A 19,360-nucleotide genomic window follows, 5' to 3' on the forward strand; every position below is an offset into this window, starting at 1 on the left:
TAGGATACTTCTCTTGTTGCCTTATTTCAATTTGACTTTAATGAATGTATTTATATTATCATTTGGTGCAGCCGGGCCGGAGCAGGAGGATACTGCAAGAGAAAAAAAGGAAGACAGAGGGGGAAATTGTGGGGATAATAGGGGGATTAGACAGAGAGACAAAAACAACAACAGCAAACACAACAATAACAACAAAAACAACAACAACAATAGAACATCACCAGCATATACGATATGTACAAATATGATCGTAAAAGTGATAGCATAGAAGCAGTTAGCGAAATAAATAATAATATAGAAATGACAATGAGCATTTTTTACAGTACAACTGGAGCAATACAAATATCAATAGAAAAAGCGCTATTGATCATGAGCATTACCAAAAGTTTACCTTTATTATCAACAATACAGTTGTTCAAATGCAACAATACATATACAAAATGATAACTGGGAAAAAAAAAGAGACAAATACCAAAAAATGGAGGGGAAGAGAGAAAGGGAATATCTGAGGATTTAGGAAATCGTTTTCTCAGAAATGTCTCCTTATTTTAAATGGACTTTCCAGGGCACTTTAGAGTACAGTTTTCCATTTTTTAGAACATTGTCAAGGAGATGCAAAACATTCACGAGTTGGGTCAAACAATTTGAAGAGAAAATTGTCTGATTCTGAAACTGCAAAGAATGATTTACTTGCATTTTTTGTACATGCAGAGTTGTGACCTTACAGTATGGTTTTGTAGTAGAAGCTTTTGAGCAAAATTGGTCACAATCATTTGAACACATCAAAATGACGAGCATGGAGTGTGCTGAACCTATTACTTGTCCATGCGTTTGAGTGAATATGACCACACACAAAACCTAAGGTTTTGTTTCTGCTCTCTTTTTTCACTTAAAGTATAGGTTAAATGATGCAACAAGATTCTCCTTTAAGGTAAGTAAACAGAACACACATCTATTAAAGGCCTACTGAAATGAGATTTTCTTATTTAAACAGGGATAGCAGGTCCATACTATGTGTCATACTTGATCATTTCGCGATATTGCCATATTTTTGCTGAAAGGATTTAGTAGAGAACATCCACGATAAAGTTCGCAACTTTTGGTCGCTAATAAAAAAGCCTTGCCTGTACCGGAAGTCGCAGATGATGTGCACGTGACGTCACTGGTTGTAGGGCTCCTCACATCCTCACATTGTTTATGATGTGAGCCTCCAGCAGCAAGAGTTATTCGGACAGAGAAAGCGACAATTTCCCCATTAATTTGAGCGAGGATGAAAGATTCGTGGATGAGGAAATTTAGAGTGACAGACCGGAAAGAAAAAAAAAGGCGATGGCATTGGGAGCGATTCAGATGTTTTTAGACACATTTACTTACACTTTCTATTGTGTTGCTAGTGTTTTAGTGAGATTAAATAGTACCTGATAGTCGGAGGGGGTTTGTCCACGGGTGTGTTGACGCCAGTCTCTGAGGGAAGTCACGATCAGCTGCAGCACGACAGAAGCTCCGCTGCTTTTGCATGAAGCTTCCTGTTCTAAATGTCAGTAAGTCTTTGGCTCCTGCTACCTTTTAGGTATTGATTCAATCTCCTTTGGTTTTGGTCGTAGAGGAAACAACTTGCTGGTGTTTGAGACACATGAAAATGGTGAGTCTCTAATCAGGTCCCAAATACAAGCCTTTTCTTCTTGCCATTTACTTTCCTTCCTGTTCTTAGTAGAGGTTCGAAAGAGCATACCGTGTGGGTTGCATGGACCATTTAGGAAGGACATCGCGTCGAGCAGGTTTGACTCTTTTATTTTTTCAAATAATGAAGCGTCTGTGTCGATCGGGCCACTTTTAAGCTCCTCCTCCTCCGTTGCTCATCTCGGTCGGCTTTGCAGCTGCCGGGGACGTCGTCTTCCTCTGGGGTTCATTCTCTGATCGTTCCTGTTTGGTTGCTTCTGCTGTCCTGCAGACACTCCACTTCTTCCTCTCGATCTTTACACCTTCTACCCTTTTATACACTGAGAGGAGATAGCCAGATTGTGAGCCGATTTTGATTGCTGCAGCGTAACTCCAGACACGCACCGCCTCTCCGCTCCGCTGCATTCTCCGCCTCCTGGCCGCCATCTTGAGCAGGGCCAAAGCGTGTTCCGCCCCGCCGTCGGCCCGTCGGCACCGCTTGTCCACAAAGTTTATTTCAAATTATTTGTGAAACAAATTACTGTCAATGGATTTAATTTTATTTTTAGAACTGATTACTATGAACTAGGGTTGTGCGGTATACCGGTATTGGTATGAATCATATTCGGTACTGTAGCGCCTATAAAAAGTAAAGGTCCGGTACCGGTACCAAAATATTAGTATCGGGACAACACTACTACAGTATAAACAGGTTAACAGCATATCTGTTTTTGTCAATGGTAATTAACTGTGAGCAATTGTAAATTACCGTACTCCATAATAACACACGTAATGTTTCATACATTGTGACGTGTGTATTTTTTTTTCCTAGAATTCCTGGCATCCAAAAGAAAAATAGAAGAAGAAGAATAGACTTTATTGTCATTATATTTGCATATAACGAGATTAAAGACTCCGACTTAAGATGCAGTTGTGGGAACAAATATGGGGTAAAATAAATAACACAAGAGGTAATAAAGGAAAAACTAACTATTGAAATAAACAGACTACTATCCAATAATAATAACAAGAAATCCTGTACAATATACAAAACACTGTAGAAATACAAAATACTGTACAATATACAGAACAAGATAAGAGTACCGAAGTAATAAATAACAATCAGTGTCGGAAGTATTGCACAACCACAGCTGCCCCTTATTTACTGTGAATTTTATGTAAGATTTTTGTGTAAAAGAGGGTAACCATATATCTTTTTTATATTAATTTACCATTAGCAAAATAGGTTGTGGACTGTAAAATTAACGGATTCAACATATCGTAATGCTCTATATATCGTGACTGTATTTTTCACGGTGAACAACAGCTGCCAGTATTTTACCGTAAATTCTGCAGATTTTTTTTTTTTCACAGTGTATGCAAAATTTACACTAAAACATATCTAATGTATATTATCTAAACCACAAGGAAGTAAAAATGTGGGCTCTAAACAAAAGGATGTCGTTGTGGCTTGTGCAGCCCTTTGAGACACTTGTGATTTAGGGCTATATAAATCAATCAATCAATCAATGTTTACTTATATAGCCCTAAATCACTAGTGTCTCAAAGGGCTGCACAAACCACAACACAACCACTACGACATCCTCGGTAGGCCCACATAAGGGCAAGGAAAACTCATACCCAGTGGGACGTTGGTGACAATAATGACCCAGTGGGACGTCGGTGACAATGATGACTATGAGAACCTTGGAGAGGACGAAAGCAATGGATGTCGAGCGGGTTTAACATGATACTGTGAAAGTTCAATCCATAATGGATCCAACACAGTCACGAGAGTCCAGTCCAAAGCGGATCCAACACAGCAGCGAGAGTCCCGTTCACAGCGGAGTCAGCAGGAAAACATCCCAAGCGGAGGCGGATCAGCAGCGCAGAGATGTCCCAAGCCGATACACAGGCGAGCAGTACATGGCCACCGGATCGGACCGGACCCCCTCCACAAGGGAGAGTGGGACATAGGAGAAAAAGAAAAGAAACGGCAGATCAACTGGTCTAAAAAGGGAGTCTATTTAAAGGCTAGAGTATACAAATGAGTTTTAAGGTGAGACTTAAATGTTTCTACTGAGGTGGCATCTCGAACTGTTACCGGGAGGGCATTCCAGAGTACTGGAGCCCGAAATGAAAACGCTCTATAGCCCGCAGACTTTTTTTGGGCTTTGGGAATCACTAATAAGCCGGAGTCCTTTGAACGCAGATTTCTTGCCGGGACATATGGGACAATACAATCGGCAAGATAGGATGGAGCTAGACCGTGTAGTATTTCATACGTAAGTAGTAAAACCTTAAAGTCACATCTTAAGTGCACAGGAAGCCAGTGCAGGTGAGCCAGTACAGGCGTAATGTGATCAAACTTTCTTGTTCTTGTCAAAAGTCTAGCAGCCGCATTTTGTACCAACTGTAATCTTTTAATGCTAGACATGGGGAGACCCGAAAATAATACGTTACAGTAGTCGAGGCGAGACGTAACAAACACATGGATAATGATCTCAGCGTCTTTAGTGGACAGAATGGAGCAAATTTTAGCGATATTACGGAGATGAAAGAAGGCCGTTTTAGTAACGCTTTTAATGTGTGACTCAAAGCAGAGAGTTGGGTCGAAGATAATATCCAGATTCTTTACCGTGTCGCCTTGTTTAATTGTTTGGTTGTCAATTGTTAAAGTTGTATTATTAAATAAAGGGCGGTGTCTAGCAGGACCGATAATCATCATTTCCGTTTTTTTGGCATTGAGTTGCAAAAAGTTAGCGGACATCCATTGTTTAATTTCATTAAGACATGCCTCCAGCTGACTACAATCCGGCGTGTTGGTCAGCTTTAGGGGCATGTAGAGTTGGGTGTCATCAGTATAACAGTGAAAGCTAACACCGTATTTGCGTATGATGTCACCTAGAGTCCGAGGTCACATTGTTATGGGAGACGCACTGCATCCTATCAGTAAGATAAGAGTTAAACCAAGACAGGGGCTAAGTCTGACATGAGAATTTGTGTTTTGATATGTTCTAATAAAATATTTTGATCGACGGTATCGAAAACAGCGCTAAGATCGAGGAGCAGCAACATAGACGACGCATCAGAATCCATCGTTAGCAATAGATAATTAGTCAATTTTTGCAAGGGCTGTCTCCGTGGAGTGATTTGCCCTGAAACCGGATTGAAAGGTTTCACATAGATTGTTAGACGCTAAGTGTTGATTTAACTGCTCCGCAACAATTTTTTCGAGGATTTTTGAAATAAAGGGAAGGTGAGACACCGGTCAGTAGTTTACCATGAGGTCAGGATCGAGGTTAGGTCTTTTAAGAAGAGGATGAATAACCGCTTTTTTGAATGCTAGGGGAACAGTGCCCGAGGAAAGTGATACGTTTATAATATTTAGCACTGATGGACCTAATAATACAAAGAGCTCCTTGATGTTTCCCAGGAAGAGGGTCAAGTAAACATGTTGTTTGTTTTATTCCATTTACACGTTGTAACAATTCCTCTAATGTTATTTCCTCAAAACGAGAGAAACTATTTTGGAGGGCAGTATCCGCCGTATATACAATCGTATCCGTGTTAATAAACATTAATGGATGGTTTCATTGAAAAATGTAGATTAAAATCCTCATGGTGCTTTTTATCTGGTGGTTTAAAAGGGAAGCTAATCAATTATTTAACAAACTTTGTCAAAAAAGCATGTTTTACACTAATGTCTGCCTATTCCACTTAACAAGTGTAGCTGAAGCATGTGTACAGAAATACCCAATCATTCATCCTTGCTACTTGAAATTGTGAACCAAAAAAATAATGAGGTTATTTCCTCTTAAGCAAAATATTCCTCTTGAGATTTTTCAAATGTTAAAACAATTATGATCTGAATTGGAAAATAACATCCAGTTGAGCAGTTCCAGCATTTAACGTTCTTTAAGAAGTGCAGCTTGTTAGAAGGTCGAGTGGTGCTTCTCCTTTCCTATCTCCTGTTGTGGGAATCCTTGTTTCAACCCTTAGCAAGACAACAGACAATACTGTACTCTACTACACAACACAAATAAAGATTACAACACAACACAAATAAACCCAAAAGCTGTTGTCTGTCAATATTTTCACGTTAAAAGCATCTATCTTTCACTGATTCTGTGTAAGAAGGTTAACTGAAACGCCACAGAGGACTGCATCCAAAGCAGTGTACATGTCCAATAAGGAGTGTTTTGCAAGACATAAGTGCGTTGTCTACCTGTCAACAATGGGACATGACCTTTTCACAAACATAAAAACTCTCTTCCACTCTCTGCATCGAATTTCACCACAGCTGAGCTTTTTAGAGCACGCCAATCGATCTGTAACACACCGTGCAGCCAACAATGTCATTATTGTCCCCATTGTGAATAACGGCCATATTTTATTTGTCTCATCCAGAATTTTGCATCGCTCAAGGTCCTTAAGATTTCAGGTCATTGTAAGCTCTGCAAAATGATAAAGAAACGGCTACTTCATAGACGGTTACATCAACAGAGCCACTTCACACTTTCAAGGACGTTTTTAATGTTAAGAACCAATGTCATATTTTAAAGCTGAGATTCATAGATACATGGATGCGGATTAATTTTATTTGTCTGAATTTTTTTGGGCTGTATTTCAAAAGCTTGAATTGCAGTGTTTTCCATGTATTCAGGTAAAAAGTTTATACCACATACATATATATATATATATATACATATATATATATATATATATATGCGTGTGCGCGTTAGTGCGTAACTCACTGTAAATTTGATCAGTGGTGTAAAAAGTGCTCTCAAAAAGTAGCAGTATTAATATAGTTCCATCAGCCGCAGTCCATCATCAATCAATCAAAGTTTTTTTTCATATATATCCTTAATCACAAGTGTCTCAAAGGGCTGCACTAGCAACAACAACATACACGGTCAATGATTCAATTTCAATGTCCAGACATTGAAATTACAATACTAAAATATATATATATATATATATATATATACATACTGTATACACATATATATACACATAGATATTAAAGTTAAAGTACCACTGATAGTCACACACAATATACATACATACATACATACATACATCGATATATATATATATATATATATATATATATATATATATATATATATATATTGTAGGAGCCAAATAGAGGGCCATACTTGAATTTATGTTTATTTTATTGTTTTTGAGTGATTCATGCGTGTATGTCAGTGTGCACCCTTTGCAGGTGGTGAAAAGTTCCCACGCAGGCCCATAAGGGGCAGGAGCGCGCTGGGCGCGTGATAGGCAGTCGGGCACCATCATACCGTCTTTGACCTCACCTGTCTGTAGACCTCACCTGTCTGTAGACCTCGGCTTCATATAAACTACCATTTATTTTGTTTCCCGAGTATTCTAACCCTTGATTATTGTAAATAAAACAATCTTCAATTGCGCTGCTGGATCAGTTTGAATTAGTGGAGGGAAAGCGGGAAAAGGAAGAATACGTGACAAGGAAGGCTGTGTAAAAGGTGTGAGTCAGACAAGATGCCCGCCCCCCAAGTGGAACAAACATTTGAAACAAAGGGGTTATAGGAACAATCACTTTCAGTGTTTTATGCCACTACAAGTTGTCAAAGACGTGCTGTGAAAGTTCTCAAAGACGCGCTGTGAAAGTTGTCAAAGACGTGCTGTGAAATACAGCCGACAGGATTGCGCACCAAACAGGAAACAAGGCCAACGTGCATGGTGCAGGAGAACAAAGGACTTCTTTCATAAGGTTTGTGATAAACCATCAAACTCATTCGTTAAAATGACTCTATAGTAATATAAAGTGAGTTTTTCTGGACATTATCATGCAAGAAAGGTTTATTTTTGGGACTGCGATCACCGCGTAATGATTTTTAAAGTTTGCATTACAAACATTTGGTGACGAGCTTCCTCGCGAGCTCCCGACGGCCCGTGAACGGACATTTAATCCCCAAAAAAGGATAAAGATTATTTTTGGAACTTTTTATATTCACTTGGAAGTGTAAACCTTTTTTGGCTTACCAAGTGAAGGATTTTTGTTGCTTAAAAGAGGAAAATGTCAACTAATAATTCAGCCGAAGGAGGGGAAATGACGGCGATTGCGCAGGAGACTTCTCGTGTGCGCGCCGCCAGAATAGGCAAAATGTCACACATAACAAGGCGAATGAACATTGTGCGCAATTTGATGGTGGATGCAGAGGCTTTAAAGGAAGTGAAAATAAATATGAGCAAGTTTAATGGAATTTAAATCTCTACATAAATCATATTCTGAAGGTTTAGAGCCAGATGAGCAAAGGGATGATGACCAAATATGGTATCAGCCTAAAATTGCTCTAATAGATGCCTTTGAAGCTGAGGTGTCCCGATGGATATCAGATCTTGAAAATCCCTCAACACACACCTGTGCTTCTCCACCTGAGGACATTGCTATATCAAAAGGCAGTGATTTAATAACTGGTCATTCTAAGGACAATTTAAAGGAGGCGGACAGCCTATATAGGCATGAACTAACTGGTCACCCAGGCATACTGTCAAGAAGGGAGGCATCAGTCAAGTCCTTCAGTTCAGGACGTTCGTCCAATAATTCCTCTTCATCATTGTGGATTAGAGCGGAGGCGGAAAAAGCTGCTTTGACAGCCAGGGCAGCAAGGTTGCAGGAAAAGCATAATATTGAAGAACAGGAGTTAATGTGCAGGAAAAAAATAGAGGTTTTGGAGTTAAAAACAGAAATAGAGGCGGCTAATGCTAAAATTAACTACTTGAAGGAGGTAGAAGGTTTAGTGGTGCATGTTGCGGGGCAGAGTGCACCGGTTACAGGGGCAGCATTTGATCCATCAAGGTGTGGTTCACCTGTGGGGAGGCCCAGTGGTTAGGCCCAAGGAAGGAGTTCAGATGCAGTTCCCCACTACTCTGTTTGACGCATCTATTCCCCAAGTTCCACATGCCAGCCTCCAACCTCAGCAGGCCCCAATTCAGCATGCCAGCCTCCAACTCCAACCTCAGCAGGCCCCAGTTCAGCATGCCAGCCTCCAACTCCAACCTCAGCAGGCCCCAGTTCAGCATGCCAGCCTGCAACTCCAACCTCAGCAGGCCCCAGTTCAGCATGCCAGCCTCCAACTCCAACCCCAACCTCAGCAGGCACCAGCTCAACAGCAGCAGGTCCCAGTTCTACCTCTGCAGGCCCCAGGTCAGCCTGGCGGTCTCTATACCCAGCAGGCCCCCGTTCACCAAGCTATGCCTGCCAGTTTCCAGTTCCAACCTCAACAAGCCACCCCCAGCTCAACGCAGAACAATCAGCTGATCAAAATTCTGGAAGCCCAAAATGAACTGACAAAGATTCTTGTGAAACAGCAGCTTCTGTCCACCCTCCCACAAGGAAGTGTTCCCTTCTTTGATGGAAACATCTTGGAGTACAAGTCATTCATCCATTACTTTGAACACATGGTGGAAAGTAAAACAGACAATGACAGGGACAGGTTGCAGTTTCTCATACAGTACACAAAGGGCCATGCTCAAAAACTGATCAAAAGTTGTGAATATATGTCACCAGACAGGGGCTACCAGAAAGCCAAACGATTATTAAAAGAGAACTTTGGTCATGACTTTAAAATTGCCTGTGCATACCTAGATAAGGTCCAGACCTGGCCTCAAATTAAAGCAGAGGATTCCAAATCCTTGCAGAGGTACGCCATGTTCCTCAGGAGCAGCTGTAATGCCATGGAGGACACGGACTACATGGACGAACTGGACACAGTGGCCAATATGAGAAACATTGCGTTCAAGTTGCCCTTCAAGCTGAAGGAGAAATGGCGCAACAAAGCCTATGAGCAGCAGGAGGAGCACAACCGCAGGGTGAGTGTTTTAGACCTGGTTAGCTTTATAGAAAAGCAAGCTCGTGTGGCAGCCCATCCAGTCTTTGGAGAGCTAAGGGTACAGGAGCAGTCAGCCATAGGAAAGGCTAACGCTAGACCCTCTGTAAAGCCGCAACACTCAATGTCAGCTAGTAGTAGTTTTGCCACGAGTATTGCTATTAGCCCAATGGAAGCCAAGCCAGAGTCTGAGTCAGAACCCATTTGTCCACTTTGTAAAAACAAACACCCATTAGAGTTGTGTAGACTGTTCATTAAAAAGAAGCACAGAGACTAGCTTAGTTTCCTAAAAAGCCAGGGCATGTGCTTTGCCTGTCTTTTAATAGGGCACATAAGTTCTGTTTGTCTAAGTCGTCAGACATGTAGACTTTGTAAAAAATCTCACCCAAGTGTCTTACATTATGATTGAAAAGACAAGGTATTGAAAGAGGTAGAAAAGCCCTCTAGAAATGTAAGTAGCGCAGGAGCAGAGCTATGTGGCCATATAGGGGGCGGGGACCAAGAGAGTGTTCTGTCCATTGTCCCAGTCAAAGTTAAGGCCGGGAAGGGCAGCCAGGTCCTATCAGTTTATGCTCTCCTTGACCCTGGATCCTCCGCTAGCTTCTGTTCTGAACAGCTTATGTCCCAGTTAAACATAAAAGGAGTAAAGACCCATATCCTATTAAGGACCATGAATCAGAAAAAGTCTGTCCCAACTCACATGGTAGCTGGGCTGGAAGTGTCTGCACTGGACAACAATAATTTCCTACCTCTTCCTGTTGTCTTCACACAGAAAGAAATGCCAGTCACCACAAGCAGCATCCCTAAACAGGAAGACATAGCACCATGGCCATATTTAGGCAACGTTATACTCCCGACCATCAGTTCAAAGGTGGAGCTGTTAATAGGCACAAATGCTCCAAAACTGTTAGAACCATGGGAGGTTATAAATAGCCATGGTGGGGGTCCATATGCTGTGAGAACATTATTGGGATGGGTGGTTAATGGGCCATTTAGAGGTGGGAATAGTGAGGCAGTGAGTGCAACTGTTAACACAATATCAGTTGCAAATCTGGAGGAGCTTTCGATTTCCCAGTATAACCTGGAGTTCAGTGAGGTAGTGTCAGAAGAGAAGACTGAGCTATCAGTAGAAGAAAAACAGTTTTTAGAGATAGCCAATGAGGCAGTACTACAGGACGGACACTACAGCCTGAGATTACCCTTCAGAAAACCCACGGTCAACCTACCCAACAACCGCCCAAGTGCCAAACAGCGGCTCCACAGCCCGAAAAGAAAAAGGAAAAAGGAACTCCTCTCAGGTCAAACTGCCACCCGTTCACACAGTTACAACGTGAACAAGGAACTTACAAATTTCAGGACCACACTTGGTGGACAGAACACCATCTTTTGCGAGGCAGAGGCGAACCTCTCCACAGTCTCCCCAGATCCACAGGACTTACAGCCGCTGACCCCAAACCACATTCTCCTTCTAAAAACTCAACCCATCATTCCCCCGGGCACCTTCGAGAAAAATTATCTCTACGTCAGGCGCCGCTGGAAACAGGTCCAGTATATGGCTGACCTTTTCTGGCACAGATGGACAAGGGAGTACTTGGCGCTTCTGCAAGAAAGACAGAAATGGACCCAAGTGAGGAACAAGCTGCAGCCAGGAGATGTGGTCCTGGTGGTTGACCCCACAGCCCCAAGGGGCTCCTGGCCATTGGGCAGAGTACTGGAGACTCGGCCAGATGGAGGAGGCCTGGTCCGGTCAGTCAAGCTCCAAACAAAGACTTCAGTCATCGAAAGGCCTATCACCAAGCTGTGCCGCATCCTGGAGGCTGAGGGCTGACTGGTCAGTCATGGAGACCAGACCACAAGAGAGCCAAAGGGACGTAATGTATATACTTTATTTTCTCTCAAGACTTTGCCTTTTGTTTGTTTATTATGGAATAGGCTCCTTTTTTTGCATCAAATTAATGAATGTGATCGAGTCTGTAAAGATCAATCAGGGGCCGGTGTGTAGGAGCCAAATAGAGGGCCATACTTGAATTTATGTTTATTTTATTGTTTTTGAGTGATTCATGCGTGTATGTCAGTGTGCACCCTTTGCAGGTGGTGAAAAGTTCCCACGCAGGCCTATAAGGGGCAGGAGCGCGCTGGGCGCGTGATAGGCAGTCGGGCACCAGCATACCTCTTTGACCTCACCTGTCTGTAGACCTCACCTGTCTGTAGACCTCGGCTTCATATAAGCTACCATTTATTTTGTTTCCCGAGTATTCTAACCCTTGATTATTGTAAATAAAAGAATCTTCAATTGCGCTGCTGGATCAGTTTGAATTAGTGGAGGGAAAGCGGGAAAAGGAAGAATACATGACAAGGAAGGCTGTGTAAAAGGTGTGAGTCAGATAAGATGCCCGCGCCCCAAGTGGAACAAACATTTGAAACAAAGGGGAACAATCACTTTCAGTGTTTTATGCCACTACACATACATATATATACATATATATAAAGTTATTTCAGGTTAAAACAGGTTATTTCAGGACAAAGTTATTTCAGGTTAAAACAATTAACCGCAGCCCAGATGATAAAATTGTGATACAAACCAGTGGTTCTTAACCTTTTTTCAGTCATGTACCCCCTGTGACTACTTTTTTAATTCAAGTACCCCCTAATCAAAGCAAAGCATTTTTGGTTGAAAAAAAAAAACAGATAAAGAAGTAAAATACAGCACAATGTCATCACTCTCGGATTTATTAAATTGTATAATTTGTAGTGGTCTTTCTTGAACTGTTTGGAAAAAAGATATAAAAATAACTAAAAACTTGATGAAAAATAAACAAGTGATTCAAATGTAAATAAAGATTTCTACACATAGAAGTAATCATCAACTTAAAGTGCCCTCTTTGGGGATTGTAATAGATATCCATCTGGATTCATGAACTTCATTCTAAACATTTCTTCACCAAAACAGAAATCTCCAACATCAATATTTATGGAACATGTCCACAAAAAAATATAGCTGTCAACACTGAATGTTGCATTGTTGTATTTATTTTCACGGTTAATGAACTTACATTCATATTTTGTTGAAGTATTATTCAATAAACATATTTTTAAAGGATTTTTGAATTGTTGTTATTTTTAGAATATTTAAAAAAAATCTCACGTACCCCTTGGCATACCTTCAAGTACCCCCAGGGGTACGCGTACCCCCATTTGAGAACCACTGATATAAACAATGCGAGTTATATTGTACTATAGACATACATTTCGTACCACGAAATATATCATGCTATCACAAAGCACTAGACAACAATGGTCTTAAATGAATTGTACTGTGGCCGCCAAAATATTGCTTTTGATTGAGATTTGATTAATTGTGCATCCCTCGTAAGACTACAAGTACCTTTACTCCTTTTTTTGTCTTGTGGGTTTTCACTTGAATATATACATAAGGTTCCTGTGAAGCACACTAAAAAAGATCTGCTTAAGGGTTGCTCATGTTGAATAAAAGTGACGCATTTTCATTCAGCCTAACAACAATTCACGTCTTCTTTTTGCACGTATAAAACCATCCCTGAGCCTGTGGCGCTCGTGCCCTGTGTAATCTCTTGACTCCAGCCCTGAGCTATAAACCAGAGACAGGATGCATAACACTTCACACGGCTCCAGATGTGGTACGCTTAGCCTCTCATCACCCAAAGCTTGTTTAAAAGTAATTCCGCCCCGGTCATTTATGCTTTATGCTGATTTATACAATTGTGTTGAAAGGTGTGCGAATTCTCCGGTGACTTTGAGCCTCCAGGGTGCTTACTAATGTAGTATTGTGGGGTCTCGTAATAACAGGCTGCAGATAAGAAAGGGATGAATCACTGCATGCAAGGACTGTGACGCTGGGTTGCTTGGGCTGCCTTGTGTTTTTGTTTATATGGTCAGGCTGTTGTTGTGATTAAATAGCATATTCATGGCGTTTCCTTCTCGCTCTTCAGGCTTTTTCGTTTGCTGGTAGCGTATTGAAATGCATTAGTACGGTTGTCCTAATTAAAAAAAATCCATGTTCTTCCATAAAACAGTGCCTTTTGACTCCCAGCAAAAAAGGATAAAATGGTGAGCCACAATCTTGACCGTGTGTTGAAGTACAGAGGGTCAGTCTGCAATGATGAAGCCTTAACAAGACTCCCCCAGTATGCTTGAAGGGCAAATTGAGCCCATGTGTCAGCCTCAACGGCTACGCTCAGCTGCATGTCGGCTTAGCAGGACTACTTACTGCAACACACATACAATTTCCGTATGAACATCCTCAGCATGACTTCCCTGTCAGTCTGTGTGGTGCTCGCTGGACTGCACTATGACGCCTGCTCAGGTGGCGCGGATGATAAGCCCTGGCTCAGCGCAGCTCTTAGCTTCATTTGACCCGGGATCAGAGCACTTCAGCCCCAGTCTGTTTGTGTCCTTTCCATTCCAGATACGACCCGAGCCTTTTGAGGGTGTTGTTACCCAAAGCGCAAGGATAGAATGTAAAACTGGCTGAATGATGTGATTAAATAATATATTTCAAATCGGTTACAGCATTTCTATCTTGTCATATTTTGTTTCTTTTGGGACTTCGATTGTCTGTATTAAAAAGTAATGTCAGGAGTCTTTCTGCCCGTCTGCTTCATCAAAAATAATGATGTTGGTGCTTACAAGGATAATAGATATCAAGCTTGGTCAAAAATAGGACTCAAATGCAGAGTAGGGAACAATCCGGCAGGCTTTTATTTTGAAAGCTGCTTTTCACCTCATGAGTCAGGGCTATAATCTGACAACTCGGCGAAAAAGGTTCCACGAAAAAAGGAACAACTGAAAATCTCACAACAAAAAAATATCAATAGCGAACTATACTTAGCGCGGAATATGAATATGAAATTTATCAATTACAAAAGACGCTCCAAAAGGAGGGAGAAACAATGGCTATAAAACCTCTTCACTGTTTCTCATCTATAAAAATTGTTGACAATATGTCACTCACAAAATTGAGAAAAAATAAGAATTGTAAGAATGTACTTAAACTCACCACTTCGGCTGCATAACTATGTACCAAAAATCACTCTGCTTAGGAGGAGAAATGGAAAGCCAAAATACCAAGGGAATTCAGGATCAGGATACTCAGAAACGAGACGAGACAAGCCTTGAACATGAGGCTGGAAATGCACAAGACAACGAGACATTCTGGCACAGAACAAAGGGAGGCGTGGGCTTATAAGACACATTGGGGAAATGGGGAACAGGTGGAAACAATCAGGGATCAGGGATGACTTCAGACTGATGACACAAAAGGAAGGGCAAGTGACCTGAAACAAAAGGAATGTTACTTTTCAAACTAAAACATGAAATTCACAAGACGGAAAAAAAACAAGACAAGACATCCCTCACCGCGGTGTGACAATAAATAAGATAACCGAATACATAAACAGCTCTCAGCATTATACAAGTGCACTTCTACACCACTGACCAACATCTTGACATCATATTGCACAAAACCCAAAACCAGTTAAGATGGCACGTTAAATCGTAAAATAAAAACAGAATACAATGATTTGCATATCCTTTTCAACCTATATTTAATTGAATAGACTGGAAACTGGTATGGTATGGGATTGTATTAGTGTCCAAGGCTTGGGTAAGTTACACATCTGTGAAGGCGCTATTAATGCTGAAAGGTACATACAGGTTTTGGAGTAATATATGTTGACATCCAAGCAACGTTATCATGGACACCCCTGCTTATTTTAGCAAGACAATGCCAAGCCATGTGTTACAACAGCGTGGCTTCATAATAAAAGAGTGCGGGTACGAGACTAGCCTGCCTGTAATCCAGACCTGTCTCCCATTGAAAATGTGTTATGCAATATGAAACCTAAAATACCACAACGGAGATCACGGAATATTGAACAAATTAAGCTGTACATTAAGCAAGAATGGGAAAGAATTCCACCTGAAAAGATTCAAAAATTGGTCTCCTTAGTTCCCAAACGTTTACTGAGTGTAATGGTAAAAATGCCTCTGTGCCAACTTTATGGCAATGTGTTGATGTCATTAAAGGCCTACTGAAATGAGATGTTCTTATTTAAACAGGGATAGCAGGTTCATTCTATGTGTCATACTTGATCATTTCGCGATATTGCCATATTTTTGCTGAAAGGATTTAGTAGAGAACATCCACGATAAAGTTCGCAACTTTCGGTGCTAAGACAAAAGCCCTGCCTCTACCGGAAGTAGCAAACGATGACGTCACATAATGATGGCTCCTCACATATTCACATTGTTTATAATGGGAGCCTCCAACAAAAAGTGCTATTCGGACCGAGAAAACAACAATTTCCCCATTAATTTGAGCAAAGATGAAAGAATTGTGTTTAAGGATATTGATAGCGACGGACTAGAAAAAAAATAAATAAAAAGTAAAAAAAAAAAAAACGCGATTGGGACGGATTCCGATGTTTTTAGACACATTTAATAGGATAATTCTGGGAAATCCCTTATCGTTCTATTGTGTTGCTAGTGTTTTAGTGAGTTAAATAGTACCTGATAGTCGGAAGGGTGTCTCCACGGGTGTCTTGACGCCAGTGTCTCAGGGGAGTCGACGGCTGCAATGGACGGCACAACCTCAGCTTTTCTCCGGTAAGAAGCGACTTTTTAACCACAATTTTCTCACCGAAACCTGCTGGTTGACATTCCGTCTTGATTCATGCTCGCTTGACCGCACTCTGATCCATAGGAAAGTTTCACCTCCAGGAATTTTAAACAAGGAATCACCGTGTGTTTGTGTGGCTAAAGGCTAAAGCTTCCCAAGTCCATCTTTCTACTGTGACTTCTCCAATATTAATTGAACAAATTGCAAAAGATTCAGCAACACAGATCTCCAAAATACTGTGTAATTATGCCGTTAAAGCAGACGACATTTAGCTGTGTGTGTGCGCAGCGCTCATACTTCCTAAAAACCCGTGACGTCTTGCGTACACGTCATCATTACACAACGTTTCCAGGACAAAACTCCCGGGAAATTTAAAATTGTAATTTAGTAAACTAAAAAGTCCGGATTGGCATGTGTTGCAATGTTTATATTTCATCATTGATATATAAACTATCAGACTGCGTGGTCGGTAGTAGTGGGTTTCAGTAGGCCTTTAAATTCTAAGTTAATGGTTATTAGCAAAAAAAATAAATTCTCAGTTAGAACATTAAATATCTTGTATTTGCAGTCTATTCAAATGAATATAAGTTGAAAATTATTTGCAAATCATCGTGTTTTGTTTTTCTTAACATCTTTACGAAGTACACCACGTTCCAACTTCACTGTTTTTGGGTTTTATAAAACAAACAAAAACTCAAAAGGATGCCAATTTGATATTTGTATACAACTTTTTTTCTATTTTTTTTTTTTTAAGAAAAGGTCCAAAAAATATATATATACACTATATATTAAAAAATACATAGTTTTGTCTTATTTTAGTTACAGGTACAGTGGTACCTCAACTTTAGAGCTCAATTGGTTCCATGACTGAGATCAAAACTTCAAAAACTTGTATCTCAAAACAAGGTTAGCCATTGAAAATAATTAAAATCAATTTAATTGGTGATTGGCACCTCAAAAACAACACAATTGTAAAATGTGACATGCCTTTTTTTTTTTTTTCTTCGTCCTGTCCAGCTTCTCAGGCAAATCATATAGTTGATGTAGACGCCCATATCGGCTGTTCAGATTTACTTTACAAAAGAGAAGTGCCTTTTTCAAAACTGAAAAACTGTTGCTTTGCTTGAAAAACAAAACAATAGAATGTACTACAAACCAAGACGGAATTTTCAGTTTGTTGAAACAACTGAAACAACTCTCCCACAGGAGATTCTTTATATTTCAATGAATAAATGTCTGCCATTTGGATGTTGTTTTGGCAACGGGGTCTAAATCCTACTTTTGTTCAAGGCAGATGCCAGCTACACATTTGATTTATGTTTTTAATCGCTTGTTTCTCTGATTCCGTGACTTTAGTCCGCTTTGTTCTTCTCGGAGCTCTGTTTCTCATTCACTTTCTCAGTTCTGGTGGTTGGAGTGCAGGATTGTGTGAACCTCAGGTTGTCGTCTACGGACAATCATTACTTAAACTAGCAGGGAGAAGACAGGCTTTTATTTTTTAAATTTGAAGACTCATTGTAAATATATAACTTTAAAAAGGAAACATTTGGGAAGTCGACACGAAAAGCTGTTGAGTCACTGATAGCCTGCTACAAGTGCACAGACAAGGAGGGCACCCCAGACATTGGTTGCATTTCCGTTGCAGGTTTTCGCTAAATAAAAGCGAACAAGCAGACAAAATTCTCGGAATTAGATAAACAAGCGAAAAACAGACATTTATTCATGGAAATATGAAGAATCTCCTTTGGGTAACTTGTTTCAGTTTGTTCTGTCTTCTGACTCCACATGCTGGACCATTACCCTTGTTTACTGGGTTTTATGCACAGGAATACATATCGGTTGCTGTCATCTATGGCGTCTGGTCTGTCACTCAAAGACGTCTGTGTGCAACATAGGCAACAACAAAAACATCATATTGTTTTGTGATGGACAAGCAGCCCAAAGGAGATATCCCAGAAGTCCGCTACACAAGGTAAGTACCATGAAATATGATAACACAAAATTACTTTGTTAAAGTTCTGTATTGGTACATTCTATTGTATGGTTTTTCAAACATTACTCCTGATCTAAAATATTTTTTCAGCTCAGTGACCTTGTGGTTAGAGTGTTCGCCCTGAGATCGGTATGTCGTGAGTTCAAACCAAAGACTCTAAAAATGGGACCCATTTCCTCCCTGCTTGGCATCAAGGGTTGAAATTGGGGGTTAAAGCACCAAAATGATTCCCGGGCACGGCCACTGCTGCTGCTCACTGCAATGGGTCAAATGTAGGCGACAAATTTCACCACACCTAGTGTGTTGTGACAATCATTGGTACTTTAACTTTAACTTTAAATATTCTACATTTTCAACAAAGTATATTTGCATCTTGTAGATGTTTCCAGGCAGCACCGTGGAAGAGGGGTTAGTGCGTCTGCCTCACAATACAAAGGTCCTGAGTAGTCCTGAGTTTGCATGTTCTCCCCGTGACTACGTTGGTTCCCTCCGGATATTCCGGCTTCCTCCCACTTCCAAAGACATGCACCTGGGGATAGGTTGATTGGCAACACTAAAATTGGCCCTAGTGTGTGAATGTGAGTGTGAATGTTGTCTGTCTATCTGTGTTGGGCCTGCAATGAGGTGGCGACTTGTCCAGGGTGTACCCCGCCTTCCGCCTGATTGTAGCTGAGATAGGAACCAGCGACCCCAAAAGGGAATAAGCGGTAAAAAATGGATGGATGGATAAATGTTTCCATTAACGACTGTTTTGCGTGATGTGCCGTAAGTCTTGTAAAATCTCGTCCCGCGAGACTCCAATTTATAGAAGATGGACGCTTTGCGATTCCATGGTTTTAGAGCTTTGATTACATTTGCAGCCATTGCGGTTGGACTGATTGTCAACAGAAGAGAAAGGCAGCGGGTGATACTTCAAAGACAATGCCTTACATAGACAGCGGCGACAAATAAGGAACCACTTGTGGATTCAAGGACCCCCTCTACATTGTTTGAGCATGTGGGTCTCTCCGAGCCTGCGGGCAGGTTTCTAATATGGGAAAGGAAGCTGTCAGACGACCCGGTGCTGCCTTGCTCCCTCCGGTCGACCGATCGGAAGCGAGACCAAGACGACCCGTCTACCTTAGTTGTCCTGCATCGGTGCCCCGTGGGTTCTGTGTTTAGGTGCCCTCT

The sequence above is a fragment of the Nerophis ophidion genome, linkage group LG14 (assembly GCF_033978795.1).
Source record: "Nerophis ophidion isolate RoL-2023_Sa linkage group LG14, RoL_Noph_v1.0, whole genome shotgun sequence".
Taxonomy (NCBI): domain Eukaryota; kingdom Metazoa; phylum Chordata; class Actinopteri; order Syngnathiformes; family Syngnathidae; genus Nerophis; species Nerophis ophidion.